Raw genomic sequence first — 18,848 nt, 5'->3', positions numbered from 1 at the left:
CAAGTCCATTTAATTAGCACTAAGGTGAAGAGCAAAGCAAGTAGAGAGAAGCAAGGAGATTGTGAGGTGCACGTAGGGTATTGCATGCTTGACCCGGAATACAGTGTGATGCTATGCATCTGCCATATGCCTTTCTACAAATATAAGGCATATGAAGAAATTAATTATTGATGAAGAATAAAACCATTATTCACAATTGTACAGAACGCAAACGGTTTAGAAACCATGGGCTGGCACGTTTTTGGTTAAAGCGTTGGACTTGGACCAAAAGGTTGCAAGGTAAAAATGTGATGTTCTGCCCCTGAACAAGGCAGTTAACCCACTGTTCCTAGGCCGTCATTGAAAATAAGAATTTGTTCTTAATTAACTGACTTGCCTAGTTAAGTAAAGGTCAAAAAATTAATAAAAATGTTGCCCTGTCATAGTGTGTCCTTGTAGTCACCTTAGGACTCAAATTACTGTTTTTATTGTCATACTATTACTGCGTTATAGCTCATTGGTTTATAGATAATAGTCTTGTGAACACAGGCATTCAGGCAGTCAGTCAGTCGGTCAGTCAGTCAGTCAGTCCTACGGGCTGAGCATCTCCCCTGAGGCATCAAGATGCAGTGAGCTGTGGTACCCATGTAGCTTACCCCACCCTCCTTCCCTCTGGCATCTTAAATAATTCACTCAGTGCATATTAGCCGTGTGAATAAGGAAAAAAGAGACAGATCAGAGCCCTTTTTACTCTAGCAGAGTTTTCTGTAGCGTCATGGCAACCGCTGCTGGAAGAACCCCCCCCCTTCTCTCGCTTCACACACCTCACTGCACTCTGGTCCTGCATAGAGACAGCGTCTCCGAGAGGAGAGAGCAGCACCTACGGCCACACTCTCTGAGCCCCTGCAATGTGCCAGGCTCAGCGTCTGCACGGCACGTCTCTCCTCACTGCTTATCGATTCTCCCAGCCTTTGCTCCTCCCTCCCTTGCTCCCTCCCTCCCTCTCCCTCCCTCTTCTTCGCTCCTCCCTCCCTCGCTCCCTCTCCCTCCTTCTCCTTCGCTCCTCCTTCGCTCCCTTACTCTCTCTCCCTCTCCCTCTCTCTCTCTCTCTCTACTCCAGCCCTCCTTCCTTCCTTCCACCCTCCCTTTCACCCTGCGTCTAATTTTCAAAGCTCAGCATTCCCCTCTGCGTGTACTGTAGAGAGAGAACAAATGAACGAGAGGAGGAGGAGCAGAGTCCAGAGTACGCCATAAACCCCCCCCCCCCCACACCCAATTGATGACAAGTAGGATTTTTATTGAGTAGCTTTTCAGCCAATGAGGCTGCAGTGCCGGGAAATACAGCAGTGAAACGGCACATAGCTTTGATGCTGGTGCTGATTTGCAGTGTGAGAGAATGTTAATGTGCGCGTGTATTTCATTTCATTTTCCCCAGATCTGATTAACTCCTCACTACAGGCAACTGTTTTGTGTCAGTGTGTGTGAAGAGGGCTTTCGTGAAGAGACCCCCGGGGGTGACTGCGGGGACTGAGCACTTACAAGAGGCTTATCTCCTTCAGAGTGGGATAAACCCAAAAAACTATTCATCTCAAACATTTCTTCTCCTAAGACCTTATCTCAAGTGTCCTGCAGGTACTACAGACAGAAGTACCCTCCCTCTCTCTCTTTTTCTCCAGGAGACAACAGCTCTACGATACAGGTAAGGTGTCACTTCTTACTGTATGTACATATTTGTTGATCGGTGATGAGTGCCGTGGTCATGTATCATTTAGTCATGGCAGTAACCAGCCTCATTACACTGCCCGTCTACCTAGAGGACTGCAGTGGGAGAGGAAAGGCTCAAGGTAATTATAGCAGACAATGATATCTTCCCCAGTTTTAATTTCCTCTGGCTTAATGTAGAGACACTGCAGGGAAAGGGAGGCTGCGAGTGGAACTTTCTCTCTCAGTATTGAGGCAAGTCCTCATGCGCAGCTTCATACAGTGCTGCAGTATCACGTTACATAATAGTAGAAAATGTGTGTAAGAGAGTAGAACTTGGGATGGGGCTGTTTTTCACATTAGAAAACATTGAAACAACATATTTCACAGTCCTCTACTTATTATGGATACCATCACTTCAAGTATGCCAATTCAACTATAACTGAAGTGATCAACGGAGTGTGTTTTAGTCCCAATTCAATGTTTGATCAAATGCCTTTTCCATTTTTTAAATATTTTTTTTTACCCTGAACCAAAATCTGAGAGAAATTTACAAACAACCAATTTTCTATTGATCTGTTGATATCACGTTTATATGCAGTTATCTGGTTGATATAAGTCCATTTGTTTTCTATCTTTAAATTTAGACTAAAAGGAAGGTAAATGGTTGATAAAATGACATGATGGCAGTTTTGAAGTAACATGATGAGAGGAACAACCCCGTTCCACTATACATTCTGCTGCGCTGGGGGGCGCATGCAAGGTCAATTCTGCTGAACAAGCTATTCTGAAAGAGCCCATGCATGCATTGAAGAGGTGCTACCCTGTACTGTAATGGATTAAAAGTAATGATATTAACTGTCAAAGCTAGGTTTCTCATACCAAATGAACCACATCGCCCCTTTCCACCATGTGTAGCTTGTACCTAAGGTCATTGCATCATCATTGACTACGTTGACTGCGTATCTTTTCTTGGGTTAATTTCAAAGTCTTCCACACCACTCTGAAGGGTACCGTTTACCTGATAAAAGTGTACCTCAGTGAAAATGCAGCAGTTTATATCAGGTTATAAAACCTGATCTACTGAGCAATTCCATATTCCTCATATGCAAACTTTAGTCATGAGTCATTAGCATAAGGATGGAACCTCTATATACCACATCAGGATGTAAACGATGGTATTGAGAGGCAGCATTATCCAAGGTGACAAGTGAGTGTCTTTCTATGGGGCTGTTGTGTTCTCAGGTGGTGTTTCAGGCCAGTCGGTCTTCAGGGCCACTATGTGTACAGGACTGGGACTCTCCAGGTTTAGAACCTCCTATAGCTCCTCCCACCAGCTTCCTCCGGTGTACAGGACTGCCTGTACTGGGACTCTCCTGGTTAAGATGCATAGGGGTCCGCCTCCTCTGGCACAGCAGAGGTGATTCAGAGGAGCCATAGCCGCAGCACTCGCTCTCTTTCTCTCTCTCTCACTTGCACACATATGCACACTCGCGCGCACACACACACACACACACACACACAGTTGTCCAGGGAATAGTGCTGAGCTGGCCATGTCATGGGGGAGGATACTGGGATACGTACCAGTGCTAGTTCATAAATCAGTGAAATGGAGTCAGGGCTATTTTGGGTCGTAGGGGTAAGTGGGAGAGACATGTCTGGGGTTTTACTGCTTGGTTAAAATGGATGGGCTTTCAAAGGAATGAGGCAACACTACAGTAACCCTCACCCTAATTTGTAAGTAGAGGAGGTCAATTGCTGTTTTCTCTCCTGGTCAACATAAAAGCATTCTCGTACATCGATAGGTAATCTACTCTTCACGTTGGAGTGGTTGGGCAGCTGAAATGGAAAGACCTTGATGCTTCACCACAATATCTCGCTCTCTCTCTAGCTCTCTCTCTCTAGCTCTCTCTCTCTCTCTAGCTCTCTCTCTCTAGCTCTCTCTCTCTAGCTCTCTCTCTCTAGCTCTCTCTCTCTAGCTCTCTCTCTCTCTCTAGCTCTCTCTCTCTCTCTAGCTCTCTCTCTCTAGCTCTCTCTCTCTCTCTAGCTCTCTCTCTCTAGCTCTCTCTCTCTCTCTAGCTCTCTCTCTCTAGCTCTCTCTCTCTAGCTCTCTCTCTCTCTCTAGCTCTCTCTCTCTCTCTAGCTCTCTCTCTCTAGCTCTCTCTCTCTAGCTCTCTCTCTCTCTCTAGCTCTCTCTCTCTCTCTAGCTCTCTCTCTCTCTCTAGCTCTCTCTCTCTAGCTCTCTCTCTCTCTCTCGCTCTCTCTCTCTCTCTAGCTCTCTCTCTCTAGCTCTCTCTCTCTCTCTAGCTCTCTCTCTCTCTCTAGCTCTCTCTCTCTCTCTAGCTCTCTCTCTCTAGCTCTCTCTCTCTCTCTAGCTCTCTCTCTCTAAGATTTTATGCAGTAATAAAATGTTTGTATGATATCTCCCAGAAGATGTTTATTAACGACACGCCAGGTGCACATTGAGATGATACTGAGATGATATTTTTCATTGTGAGTCAAACTGTATATAAGCTAGGGAATTCTTCATGTGCCAATGGCAGACATTTCTGTAACATTCTGTGAAGTACATACGGATGTTTTATAATGTTCATTGTAAACTGACTAAAGGGAACTATGTTTTTGTTAGACTGATGCAAATTTTGGAAATGCAATGGTCTGTTGTAATTCTCTAACATGGCCTTTGTACCGTTTAGCCACCGCTTAGCCATGTTACAGCCATCTGAGCCAATGATGTATTACGAATACATTTTTAGCCCACTTTTATAGTGAGCCTGGACTTCCCTCTAAAAGTTACTGACTTGCTGTCTTTGTTTCATTGGGAACTGCAGGCAAACACTGTCAGTTTACGCTTTACTGCCGTGGTAGAGGGTTTGTTTGTGTAGCCAGCCACTGGGGTCAGATAGGAGAGAGGAGAAAAAGAGAGACAATACAAAGGAAGGTAATGAGATGTTGTCAGAGTCCTATCTTCCTCTCTTCGCCCTCTCCAGGTCCACTGCTACTGAAGCTAGCTGCCTGCCACCCCAATTGTCACTGCTTCTAGACAATAATGAAACCACCCTACAGGTTATTTGGCATACACATTATGGCAAGCTACTGCTGTTATTCACATACTCAGAGATAAAGGCCTACATGTTTAAGTTTTCTCTGCCTTATAGTATATAATACATACTGTATCTTTGGGATCCATAACATCAACATTGTATTGATTCTAAAGTTTGAACAATCCCAAAATGCTATGTTCAACTTGCTTTAAGTGTCATATCTAGCCTGAACCAGTCTGGTTGTGCTAACTTCCACTCCTTGCCACTCCTTGTCATGCATGACGAGGCAAGGAGTGGAATGTTAGCACAAACAGACTATCATATCTGTGTTTCTTGTTGTTTCATGCACTACTAACCGTAAACAGACTCTGAGTCAAGGATCTTTTGAATGATAAAACATGCTCTTGTTCAGGGTCCCCCTTCCAGGCAAACCGATGACTCAGCGACCTCCATCATACGTCTTGTCTTATCATCAGGTGAATGATAATGGCAAGGAGAAGTAATCTTTCTTTTAAAGTGAATAGATTTGGTAGATGGTTTTTCATTATTTTGACCTCCCCACATTATAATTGGAAGAGGAAGTGTAAACTCTAACATAGAGTGTAAACTCCAAAAACATTTTCACTAAGAGCAGCTGTTTAGCTGGTTAAAACAAAGGTTAGCCATGTGTTTGCAAACATGTATGTCCAAGTCAAGAAGCGTATCAGCAGCCAGCAGCCTATTCATGGGTGATTTTTAAAAGCCTATGTCAGATACTCCAGTGAGTGTAATTGGCTTAATATTAGGAGTTGAGAAATAAATGTGACATTATTTACATTTTTAGAAAGAAGATATTCTCCTCTTTTCTACTGTAGGTATGTAATTCACAATCTGTTTATTATGTTGTTGGTAGCAATATTCACAAAAACATTAAAACAAAAAATCTATATTTTTTTATGTATGTATATTTTCGCCGACCCCTGCAGTACCTCCACGGACCCCTAGGGGGCCACGGATCCCCGGTTGAATACCGCCCTCTCTAATGATTGAATAACTAGTGACTGAGTGTTGGTTAGAGAACTCCCCATTATCTCATAGTTGGAGTGAGAGACAACCATGCAGCTTTCATTGTTCCAGATCAGAGTAGTGTAGACCAAACCCTGCAGTCCCAGTAGCACTGATCAAGTACGGATCACCGACTCAGGAGGCGGACACACCATCCACCGCTTCCGCTTCCGAATATATTACTCGCTAATGTTCAGTCTCTGGATAATAAAATAGATGAGCTCAGGGTGAGGATCTCCTTCCAGAGAGACATCAGGGACTGTAATATACTCCATTTCATGGAATCATGGCTCTCTCTGGATATACGGTCCATACAGCCAGCTGGGTTCTCAGTATATCGCGCAGACAGGAATAAAGAACTCTACTGGAAGAAGGGCTTTGTGTATGTTTCATGATTAACCACTCATGGTGTGATTGTTATTACGTACAGAAACTCAAGTCCTTTTGTTCACCCAACCTAGAATACCACACAATCAAACGCCGACCGTTTTACCTCCCAAGAGAATTCTCTTTGGTTATAGTCACAGCCATGTATATTCCCCCTCAAGCCGATACGATACCCCGACGGCCCTCAAGGAACTACACTGGACTTTATGCAAACTGGAAACCACATATACTGAGACCACATTTATTGTTGCTTGGTATTTAAAAAAAGCAAATTTGAGGAAAATGCTATCGATGTTTTATCAACACATTGATTGTAGTACTCGCGCTGGGAAATCATTCGAGCACTGCTATTTTCTCTTCCGTGATGCCTACAAGGCCCTCCCCTGCCCTCCCTTCGGCAAATCAGATGACGACTCCATTTTGCTCCTCCTTTCCTATAGGCAGAAACTCAAACAGGAAGGTCTATTCAATGCTGGTCTGACCAATCGGAATCCATGCTTCAAGATTGTTTTGATCATGCGGACTGGGATATGTTCCAGATAGCCTCGGATATTAACATTGATGTATACACGGACACGGTGATTGAGTTCATCAGGAAGTGTATAGGGGATGTTGTTCCCACGGTGACTTTTAAAACTTACCCAAACCGGAAACCGAGGATAGATGGTAGTATTCTCGCTAAACTGAAAGGGTGAACCAACACATTTAACCATGGCAAGGTGACTGGGAATATGGTTGAATACAAACAGTGTAGTTATTCCCTCTGTAAGGTAATCAAACAGGCAAAACGGCAGTACAGAGACAAAGTGGAGTTGCAATTCAACGGCTCAGACACGAGACGTATGTGGCAGGGTCTACAGACAATCACGGATTACAAAGAGAAAACCAGCCACGTCGTGGACACCGACATCTTGCTCCCAGATAAGCTAAACACCCTTTGCCCGCTTTGAGGATAACACAGTGCCTTCGAAAAGGGCCCCTCACAAGGACTGTGGGCTCTCGTTCTCCGGGGCTAACGTAAGTAAAACATTTAAACGTGTTAACCTTCGCAAGGTTGCCGGCCCAGACGGCATCCCTAGCCACATCCTCAGAGCATGCGCAGACCAGCTGACTGGAGTGTTTACAGACATATTCAATTTCTCCCTATCCCAGTCTGCTGTCCACAATTGCTTCAATAGGTCCACCATTGTTCCTGTCCCAAGAAAGCAAAGGTAACTAAACTACATGACAATTGCCTCTGTCATCATGAAGTGCTTTGAGAGGCTAGTTAAGGATCGTATCACCTCTACCTTACCTTACACCCTGTCACGATCGTCAATGGGAGAGAGAGAGGACCAAGGCGCAGCGTGTGGAAAATACATCTTCTCTTTATTAGAAGAAGGAAAACGAAACAAAAACAACAAACAGACGAACGTGAAGCTATCAAAGCATAAGTGCTGACACGAAACACTTAGACATAGACAACTACCCACACAAGCCTACTGCCTATGGCTGCCTTAAATATGGCTCCCAATCAGAGACAATGAATGACAGCTGTCTCTGATTGAGAACCAATCCAGGCAGCCATAGACATAACTAGACAACTATACTCTACTCTGCCCCATACACATACAACACCCCATAGACTAGACAAAACACACAAAAACAACCCACCCCAACTCACGCCCTGACCAACTAAATAAATAAAAGAAAAAGGAACAATAGGTCAGGAACGTGACACACCCCAGACCCACCTCAGTTTGCTTACCGCCCCAATAGATCCACAGACGATGCAATCGCCATTGCATTTCACACTGCTCTATCCTACCTGGACAAGAGGAATACATATGTAAGAATGCTGTTCATTGACTATAGCTCAGCCTTCAACACCATAGTACCCTCCAAGCTCATCATCAGGCTCGGGGCCCTGGGTCTGAAACCCGCCCTGTGCAACCCAGTCTTGGACTTCCTGATGGGACAGCCCGCGGGTGGTGAAGGTAGGAAACAACACCTTCACTTCACTGATCCTCAACCCAGGGGCCCCACAAGGGTGCATACTCAGCCCCCTCCTGTACTCCCTGTTCACCCATGGCTGCGTGGCCACAATCATCAAGTTTGCAGACGACACAACCATAGTAGGCCTGATTACCAACAATGAAGAGATAGCCTACAGGGAAGAGGTGAGGGCTCTGGCGGAGTGGTGCCAGGAAAATAACCTCTCCCTCAACGTCAACTAAAAGAAGGAGCTGATCGTGGACTTCATGAAAAAGCAGAGGGAGCACGCCCCTTTCCACATTGACGGGACCACAGTGGAGAATGTGAAAGGCTTCAAGTTCCTCGGCGTACACATCAATGATGATCTGAAATGGTCCACCCACAGACAGTGTGGTGAAGAAGGCGCAACAGCGCCTCTTCAACCTCAGGAGGCTGAAGAAATGTGGCTTGTCCCCCAAGACTCTCACAAACTTTTAATGCACAATTGAGAGCATCCTGTCAGGCTGTATCATCGCCTGGTACGGTAACTGCCACGCCCGCAACCACAGGGCTCTCCAGAGGATGGTGCGGTCTGTCCAACATTTCACCGGGTGCACACTGCCTGCCCTCCAGAATACCTACAGCACCCAGTGTCACAGGAAGGCCAAAAAGATAATCAAGGACATCAACCACCTGAGCCACAGCCTGTTCACCCCGCTACCATCCAGAAGGCGAGGTCAGTACAGGTGCATCAAAGCAAGGACCAAGAGACTGAAAAACAGCTTCTATCTCAAGGCCATCAGACTGTTAAATAGCCATCACTAGCCGGCTTCCCCCCGGTTACTCAACCCTGCACCTTAGAGGCTGCTGCCCTGGAACACTAGTCACTTGAATAATGTTTACATACTGCTTTACTCATCTTATATGTATATACCGTATTCTCTTCTACTGTATTCTAGTCAATGCCACTCCGACATTGCTCGTCCTAATATATATATATTTCTTAATTCCATTACTTTACTTTTAGTTTTGTGGGTATTGTTGTGAATTGTTAGATATTACTGCACTGTTGGAGCTAGGAACACAAGCATGCTGCTACACCCGCAATAACATCTGCTAAATATGTGTATGTGACCAGTACAATTTGATTTTATTTGATTAATATGTTTGATGAGAGCCACAGTGAGCCTGAACAATCAGGCCTGTTGCTATGTCTGTGTTGTTTTTCCTAACTGTTAGAAAGATATGCTGTCTATGTTGTATGCCGGCAGAGTTGGAAGCTCAAGAGGTGAGAGAGGAGGACGTATAGCTGAGAATTCTCATAGCTGAGTTGAGTCCACATCAGCACAAACTCCATTGACTGGGGTGGGCAACTATTGCAGAAAGGGCTTCCCCCTGTACTTCACTACATCTGGTTGATGCATGTGGGTAATCTAATTAAAGTTCCATCAATGACGTGTTAAACCATGATTGAATTTCTGAGAAATCTATGCAGCCATGTTAATGGGCAAACAGCAATCGAAAACTATATCATATGACATTTACCCTCCTCTGTTAAATAAGGACAGCTCAACTTCACTGCCCCCTATTGGTCAGAATCCAGATCTTCAATTATAGACTTGTGCATCACCACAATGTGGGTGCAAAGATCTCAGAATAGCAACATTGTACATACTATCTTCAAATGATTTAGTGAGACTGAGAATATATCCATCCCACATTGAATGCTGTAAGTTAAGAATATTGACTATGTTCTGACCAGGAACAGCCTGAAGAGACAGGGAGAGTATTCTGCTTCTTTGTGAGGAAATGCTGAGAATAATCCTTCCATAATGATAGCAGTTTGTCTTCCTTGCTCTTCCTCTGTCTCTCAAGCAAGAAATCCTGGTGAGCTGCTGAAGCAGAAAATAGAAGATGTCCAGACAGAGTTTAGTTTGGTTTATATAAGTTCCTAAGATATGATGCAGGCCTCCTGCTGATGATGTAATTGCTGGCACAGCCTTAACTTTCAACGTTGAAGGATTCAGTCTAAAGAATACTAGTGGTTCTCCAGTTTCCTTAGCAATACAGAAAAATCACAGAAAAAAACAGAAAATCTTCAAATCTATTCAAATCAGCATTGACATTGTTGAGAGAGCATAGAAAAGGCAGATAAATGGGGTGCAAAGAGATAAGTGAATTAATCAGTCCCTTATAGTAGGCCTTTCCCTCAGTAGCCTACTCAGTCAAGTTGCCCCAGATCCGTTGAATGGGGCAACACGCTCTGCTCTTTGTGTAGGGTGATGAATTCAGACTGAGCTCTCTCTCTCCTTTATCCTCTCCCCCTAGCCCATCTCTAACTGTTTCAACCAGCTCTAGTCGGTCAAGCTATTTTAGGTACCAGCAGGAAGCACAAAAATAATGAGCGTGTGTATAATAGACAGAAAATGAGAGATGGAGGGAGAGTGTGTGTGTGTGTGTGTGTGTGTGTGTGTGTGTGTGTGTGTGTGTGTGTGTGTGTGTGTGTGTGTGTGTGTGTGTGTGTGTGTGTGTGTGTGTGTGTGTGTGTGTGTGTGTGTGTGTGTGTGTGTGTGTGTGTGTGTGTGTGTGTGTGTGTGTGTGTGTGTGTGTGTGAGAGAGAGAGAACTAAACCAAGAGCAGCCAAGAGGGTAAGAAAGAGTCAAAATGTCTGACTGGCCTAATTTGAGCAACCTTGGAAAGACAGAGGAGACAGAGGCTCTGTGATGGTGTTGAGATGGAGGGACTGTGATGGTGTTGGGATGGAGGGACTGTGATGGTGTTGGGATGGAGGAACTGTGATGGTGTGGGATGGAGGGACTGTGATGGTGTTGGGATGGAGGGAGTGTGATGGTGTTGGGATGGAGGGACTGTGATGGTGTTGGGATGGAGGGACTGTGATGGTGATGGGATGGAGGGACTGTGATGGTGATGGGATGGAGGGACTGTGATGGTGTGGGATGGAGAGACTGTGATGGTGTTGGGATGGAGGGACTGTGATGGTGTTGGGATGGAGGGACTGTGATGGTGATGGGATGGAGGGACTGTGATGGTGTTGGGATGGAGGGACTGTGATGGTGATGGGATGGAGGCTCTGTGATGGTGATGTGATGGTGATGGGATGGAGGGACTGTGATGGTGTTGGGATGGAGGGACTGTGATGGTGTTGGGATGGAGGGACTGTGATGGTGTTGGGATGGAGGGACTGCGATGGTGTGGGATGGAGGGACTGTGATGGTGTTGGGATGGAGGGACTGTGATGGTGATGGGATGGAGAATCTGTGATGGTGATGGGATGGAGGGACTGTGATGGTGTTGGGATGGAGGGACTGTGATGGTGATGGGATGGAGGGACTGTGATGGTGATGGGATGGAGGGACTGTGATGGTGTTGGGATGGAGGGACTGTGATGGTGATGGGATGGAGGGACTGTGATGGTGATGGGATGGAGGCTCTGTGATGGTGACGGGATGGAGGGACTGTGATGGCATTGGGATGGAGGGACTGTGATGGTGATGGGATGGAGGCTCTGTGATGGTGTTGGGATGGAGGGACTGTGATGGTGATGGGATGGAGGCTCTGTGATGGTGATGGGATGGAGGGACTGTGATGGTGATGGGATGGAGGGACTGTGATGGTGATGGGATGGAGGGACTGTGATGGTGTTGGGATGGAGGGACTGTGATGGCGTTGGGATGGAGGGACTGTGATGGTGTTGGATGGAGGGACTGTGATGGTGTTGGGATGGAGGGACTGTGATGGTGTTGGGATGGAGGGACTGTTATGGTGTGGAATGGAGGGACTGTGATGGTGTTGGGATGGAGGGACTGTGATGGTGTTGGGATGGAGGGACTGTGATGGTGATGGGATGGAGGGACTGTGATGGTGTTGGGATGGAGGGACTGTGATGGTGATGGGATGGAGGCTCTGTGATGGTGATGGGATGGAGGGACTGTGATGGTGTTGAGATGGAGGGACTGTGATGGTGATGGGATGGAGGCTCTGTGATGGTGTTGGGATGGAGGCTCTGTGATGGTGATGGGATGGCGGCTCTGTGATGGTGATGGGATGGAGGGACTGTGATGGTGTTGAGATGGAGGGACTGTGATGGTGTTGGGATGGAGGCTCTGTGATGGTGTTGGGATGGAGGCTCTGTGATGGTGATGGGATGGAGGGACTGTGATGGTGTTGGGATGGAGGCTCTGTGATGGTGTTGAGATGGAGGGACTGTGATGGTGTTGAGATGGAGGGACTGGGATGGTGATGGGATGGAGGCTCTGTGATGGTGTTGGGATGGAGGGACTGTGATGGTGTTGGGATGGAGGGACTGTGATGGTGTTGGGATGGAGGGACTGTGATGGCGTTGGGATGGAGGGACTGTGATGGTGTTGGGATGGAGGCTCTGTGATGGTGTTGGGATGGAGGCTCTGTGATGGTGATGGGATGGAGGGACTTTGATGGTGTTGGGATGGAGGCTCTGTGATGGTGATGGGATGGAGGGACTGTGATGGTGTGGGATGGAGGGACTGTGATGGTGATGGGATGGAGGGACTGTGATGGCGTTGGGATGGAGGGACTGTGATGGTGATGGGATGGGGGCTCTGTGATGGTGTTGGGATGGAGGGACTGTGATGGTGATGGGATGGAGGCTCTGTGATGGTGATGGGATGGAGGGACTGTGATGGTGATGGGATGGAGGGACTGTGATGGTGATGGAGGGACTGTGATGGTGTTGGGATGGAGGGACTGTGATGGCGTTGGGATGGAGGGACTGTGATGGTGTTGGATGGAGGGACTGTGATGGTGTTGGGATGGAGGGACTGTGATGGTGTTGGGATGGAGGGACTGTGATGGTGTTGAGATGGAGGGACTGTGATGGTGTTGAGATGGAGGGACTGGGATGGTGATGGGATGGAGGCTCTGTGATGGTGTTGGGATGGAGGGACTGTGATGGTGTTGGGATGGAGGGACTGTGATGGTGTTGGGATGGAGGGACTGTGATGGCGTTGGGATGGAGGGACTGTGATGGTGTTGGGATGGAGGCTCTGTGATGGTGTTGGGATGGAGGCTCTGTGATGGTGATGGGATGGAGGGACTTTGATGGTGTTGGGATGGAGGCTCTGTGATGGTGATGGGATGGAGGGACTGTGATGGTGTGGGATGGAGGGACTGTGATGGTGATGGGATGGAGGGACTGTGATGGCGTTGGGATGGAGGGACTGTGATGTTGATGGGATGGGGGCTCTGTGATGGTGTTGGGATGGAGGGACTGTGATGGTGTTGGGATGGAGGGTCTGTGATGGTGATGGGATGGAGGGACTGTGATGGTGATGGGATGGAGGGACTGTGATGGTGATGGAGGGACTGTGATGGTGTTGGGATGGAGGGACTGTGATGGCGTTGGGATGGAGGGACTGTGATGGTGTTGGATGGAGGGACTGTGATGGTGTTGGGATGGAGGGACTGTGATGGTGTTGGGATGGAGGGACTGTGATGGTGTGGGATGGAGGGACTGTGATGGTGTTGGGATGGAGGGACTGTGATGGTGATGGGATGGAGAATCTGTGATGGTGATGGGATGGAGGGACTGTGATGGTGTTGGGATGGAGGGACTATGGTGATGGATGGAGGGACTGTGATGGCCTTGGGATGGAGGGACTGTGATGGTGTTGAGATGGAGAGACTGTGATGGTGTTGGGATGGAGGCTCTGTGATGGTGATGGGATGGAGGGACTGTGATGGTGATGGGATGGAGGGACTGTGATGGTAATGAGATGGAGGCTCTGTGATGGTATTGGGATGGAGGGACTGTGATGGCGTTGGGATGGAGGGACTGTGATGGTGTTGAGATGGAGAGACTGTGATGGTGTTGGGATGGAGGCTCTGTGATGGTGATGGGATGGAGGGACTGTGATGGTGTTGGGATGGAGGGACTGTGATGGTGTTGGGATGGAGGGACTGTGATGGTGTTGGGATGGAGGGACTGTGATGGTATTGGGATGGAGGGACTGTGATGGTGTGGGATGGAGGGACTGTGATGGTGTTGGGATGGAGGGACTGTGATGGTGATGGGATGGAGAATCTGTGATGGTGATGGGATGGAGGGACTGTGATGGTGTTGGGATGGAGGGACTGTGATGGTGTTGGGATGGAGGGACTGTGATGGTGTTGGGATGGAGGGACTGTGATGGTGTTGGGATGGAGGGACTGTGATGGCGTTGGGATGGAGGGACTGTGATGGTGTTGTGATGGAGGCTCTGTGATGGTGTTGGGATGGAGGCTCTGTGATGGTGATGGGATGGAGGGACTTTGATGGTGTTGGGATGGAGGCTCTGTGATGGTGATGGGATGGAGGGACTGTGATGGTGTGGGATGGAGGGACTGTGATGGTGATGGGATGGAGGGACTGTGATGGCGTTGGGATGGAGGGACTGGGATGGTGATGGGATGGAGGCTCTGTGATGGTGTTGGGATGGAGGGACTGTGATGTTGTTGGGATGGAGGGACTGTGATGGTGTGGGATGGAGGGACTGTGATGGCGTTGGGATGGAGGGACTGTGATGGTGTTGGGATGGAGGCTCTGTGATGGTGTTGGGATGGAGGCTCTGTGATGGTGATGGGATGGAGGGACTTTGATGGTGTTGGGATGGAGGCTCTGTGATGGTGATGGGATGGAGGGACTGTGATGGTGTGGGATGGAGGCTCTGTGATGGTGTTGGGATGGAGGCTCTGTGATGGTGATGGGATGGCGGCTCTGTGATGGTGATGGGATGGAGGGACTGTGATGGTGTTGAGATGGAGGGACTGTGATGGTGTTGGGATGGATGCTCTGTGATGGTGTTGGGATGGAGGCTCTGTTAATGTGATGGGATGGAGGGACTGTGATGGTGTTGGGATGGAGGCTCTGTGATGGTGTTGAGATGGAGGGACTGTGATGGTGTTGAGATGGAGGGACTGGGATGGTGATGGGATGGAGGCTCTGTGATGGTGTTGGGATGGAGGGACTGTGATGGTGTTGGGATGGAGGGACTGTGATGGCGTTGGGATGGAGGGACTGTGATGGTGTTGGGATGGAGGCTCTGTGATGGTGTTGGGATGGAGGCTCTGTGATGGTGATGGGATGGAGGGACTTTGATGGTGTTGGGATGGAGGCTCTGTGATGGTGATGGGATGGAGGGACTGTGATGGTGTGGGATGGAGGGACTGTGATGGTGATGGGATGGAGGGACTGTGATGGCGTTGGGATGGAGGGACTGTGATGGTGATGGGATGGGGGCTCTGTGATGGTGTTGGGATGGAGGGACTGTGATGGTGATGGGATGGAGGCTCTGTGATGGTGATGGGATGGAGGGACTGTGATGGTGATGGGATGGAGGCTCTGTGATGGTGATGGGATGGAGGGACTGTGATGGTGATGGGATGGAGGGACTGTGATGGTGATGGAGGGACTGTGATGGTGTTGGGATGGAGGGACTGTGATGGCGTTGGGATGGAGGGACTGTGATGGTGTTGGATGGAGGGACTGTGATGGTGTTGGGATGGAGGGACTGTGATGGTGTTGGGATGGAGGGACTGTGATGGTGTGGGATGGAGGGACTGTGATGGTGTTGGGATGGAGGGACTGTGATGGTGATGGGATGGAGAATCTGTGATGGTGATGGGATGGAGGGACTGTGATGGTGTTGGGATGGAGGGACTGTGATGGTGATGGGATGGAGGGACTGTGATGGCCTTGGGATGGAGGGACTGTGATGGTGTTGAGATGGAGAGACTGTGATGGTATTGGGATGGAGGCTCTGTGATGGTGATGGGATGGAGGGACTGTGATGGTGATGGGATGGAGGGACTGTGATGGTAATGAGATGGAGGCTCTGTGATGGTGTTGGGATGGAGGGACTGTGATGGCATTGGGATGGAGGGACTGTGATGGTGTTGGGATGGAGGGACTGTGATGGTGTGGGATGGAGGGACTGTGATGGTGTTGGGATGGAGGGACTGTGATGGTGATGGGATGGAGAATCTGTGATGGTGATGGGATGGAGGGACTGTGATGGTGTTGGGATGGAGGGACTGTGATGGTGATGGGATGGAGGGACTGTGATGGTGTTGAGATGGAGGGACTGGGATGGTGATGGGATGGAGGCTCTGTGATGGTGTTGGGATGGAGGGACTGTGATGTTGTTGGGATGGAGGGACTGTGATGGTGTGGGATGGAGGGACTGTGATGGTGTTGGGATGGAGGCTCTGTGATGGTGTTGGGATGGAGGCTCTGTGATGGTGATGGGATGGAGGGACTTTGATGGTGTTGGGATGGAGGCTCTGTGATGGTGATGGGATGGAGGGACTGTGATGGTGTGGGATGGAGGGACTGTGATGGTGATGGGATGGAGGGACTGTGATGGTGTTGGGATGGAGGGACTGTGATGGTGATGGGATGGGGGCTCTGTGATGGTGTTGGGATGGAGGGACTGTGATGGTGATGGGATGGAGGCTCTGTGATGGTGATGGGATGGAGGGACTGTGATGGTGATGGGATGGAGGGACTGTGATGGTGATGGAGGGACTGTGATGGTGTTGGGATGGAGGGACTGTGATGGCGTTGGGATGGAGGGACTGTGATGGTGTTGGGATGGAGGGACTGTGATGGTGTTGGGATGGAGGGACTGTGATGGTGTTGGGATGGAGGGACTGTGATGGTGTTGGGATGGAGGGACTGTGATGGTGTTGGGATGGAGGGACTGTGATGGTGATGGGATGGAGAATCTGTGATGGTGATGGGATGGAGGGACTGTGATGGTGTTGGGATGGAGGGACTGTGATGGTGATGGGATGGAGGGACTGTGATGGCCTTGGGATGGAGGGACTGTGATGGTGTTGAGATGGAGAGACTGTGATGGTGTTGGGATGGAGGCTCTGTGATGGTGATGGGATGGAGGGACTGTGATGGTGATGGGATGGAGGGACTGTGATGGTAATGAGATGGAGGCCCTGTGATGGTGTTGGGATGGAGGGACTGTGATGGCGTTGGGATGGAGGGACTGTGATGGTGTTGAGATGGAGAGACTGTGATGGTGTTGGGATGGAGGCTCTGTGATGGTGTTGGGATGGAGGGACTGTGATGGTGTTGGGATGGAGGGACTGTGATGGTGTTGGGATGGAGGGACTGTGATGGTGTTGGGATGGAGGGACTGTGATGGTGTGGGATGGAGGGACTGTGATGGTGTTGGGATGGAGGGACTGTGATGGTGATGGGATGGAGAATCTGTGATGGTGATGGGATGGAGGGACTGTGATGGTGTTGGGATGGAGGGACTGTGATGGTGCTGGGATGGAGGGACTGTGATGGTGTTGAGATGGAGGGACTGGGATGGTGATGGGATGGAGGCTCTGTGATGGTGTTGGGATGGAGGGACTGTGATGTTGTTGGGATGGAGGGACTGTGATGGTGTGGGATGGAGGGACTGTGATGGCGTTGGGATGGAGGGACTGTGATGGTGTTGGGATGGAGGCTCTGTGATGGTGTTGGGATGGAGGCTCTGTGATGGTGATGGGATGGAGGGATTTTGATGGTGTTGGGATGGAGGCTCTGTGATGGTGATGGGATGGAGGGACTGTGATGGTGTGGGATGGAGGGACTGTGATGGTGATGGGATGGAGGGACTGTGATGGTGTTGAGATGGAGGGACGGTGATGGTGTTGGGATGGAGGGACTGTGATGGTGTTGGGATGGAGGCTCTGTGATGGTGATGGGATGGAGGGACTGTGATGGTGTTGGGATGGAGGCTCTGTGATGGTGATGGGATGGAGGGACTGTGATGGTGTTGGGATGGAGGGACTGTGATGGTGTTGGGATGGAGGGACTGTGATGGTGTTGGGATGGAGGGACTGTGATGGTGTTGATGGATGGATGGATGGTTACTGTGATGGTGTATGGGATGGAGGCGTACTGTGATGGTGATGGGATGGAGGGACTGTGATGGTGATGGGATGGAGGGACTGTGATGGTGTTGGGATGGAGGGACTGTGATGGTGATGGGATGGAGGGACTGTGATGGCGTTGGGATGGAGGGACTGTGATGGCGTTGAGATGGAGGGACTGTGATAGTGTTGGGATGGAGGCTCTGTGATGGTGATGGGATGGAGGGACTGTGATGGTGTTGGGATGGAGGGACTGTGATGGTGATGAGATGGAGGCTCTGTGATGGTGTTGGGATGGAGGGACTGTGATGGTGATGGGATGGAGGGCTCTGTGACGGTGATGGGATGGAGGGACTGTGATGGTGGTGAGATGGAGGGACTGTGATGGTGATGGGATGGAGGCTCTGTGATGGTGTTGGGATGGAGGCTCTGTGATGGTGATGGGATGGCGGCTCTGTGATGGTGATGGGATGGAGGGACTGTGATGGTGTTGAGATGGAGGGACTGTGATGGTGTTGGGATGGAGGCTCTGTGATGGTGTTGGGATGGAGGCTCTGTGATGGTGTTGGGATGGAGGGACTGTGATGGTGTTGGGATGGAGGGACTGTGATGGTGTTGGGATGGAGGCTCTGTGATGGTGTTGAGATGGAGGGACTGTGATGGTGTTGAGATGGAGGGACTGGGATGGTGATGGGATGGAGGCTCTGTGATGGTGTTGGGATGGAGGGACTGTGATGGTGTTGGGATGGAGGGACTGTGATGGTGTGGGATGGAGGGACTGTGATGGCGTTGGGATGGAGGGACTGTGATGGTGTTGGGATGGAG

At 49.3% G+C, this 18,848-nt stretch overlaps 1 protein-coding gene across 2 annotated transcripts in view; it reads left to right on the top strand.

The window, feature by feature from the left end:
- Positions 1-1,324: 1,324 nt before the first annotated feature.
- The window catches only part of LOC139554428 (synaptotagmin-2-like), a 69,411-nt gene continuing 51,887 nt past the window's right edge, over positions 1,325-18,848 (top strand). Inside the window, exon 1 of one of the 2 annotated variants that reach the window (XM_071367217.1) lies at positions 1,325-1,678. The gene's annotated coding sequence lies outside the window, so the exon portion shown is untranslated. The remainder of the gene's footprint in view (positions 1,679-18,848) is intronic. The other variant, XM_071367196.1, reaches the window with a different exon arrangement.

The sequence above is a fragment of the Salvelinus alpinus genome, chromosome 2 (genome assembly GCF_045679555.1).
Source record: "Salvelinus alpinus chromosome 2, SLU_Salpinus.1, whole genome shotgun sequence".
Lineage (NCBI taxonomy): Eukaryota > Metazoa > Chordata > Actinopteri > Salmoniformes > Salmonidae > Salvelinus > Salvelinus alpinus.
This window is presented reverse-complemented; position numbering and strand designations above follow the sequence as displayed.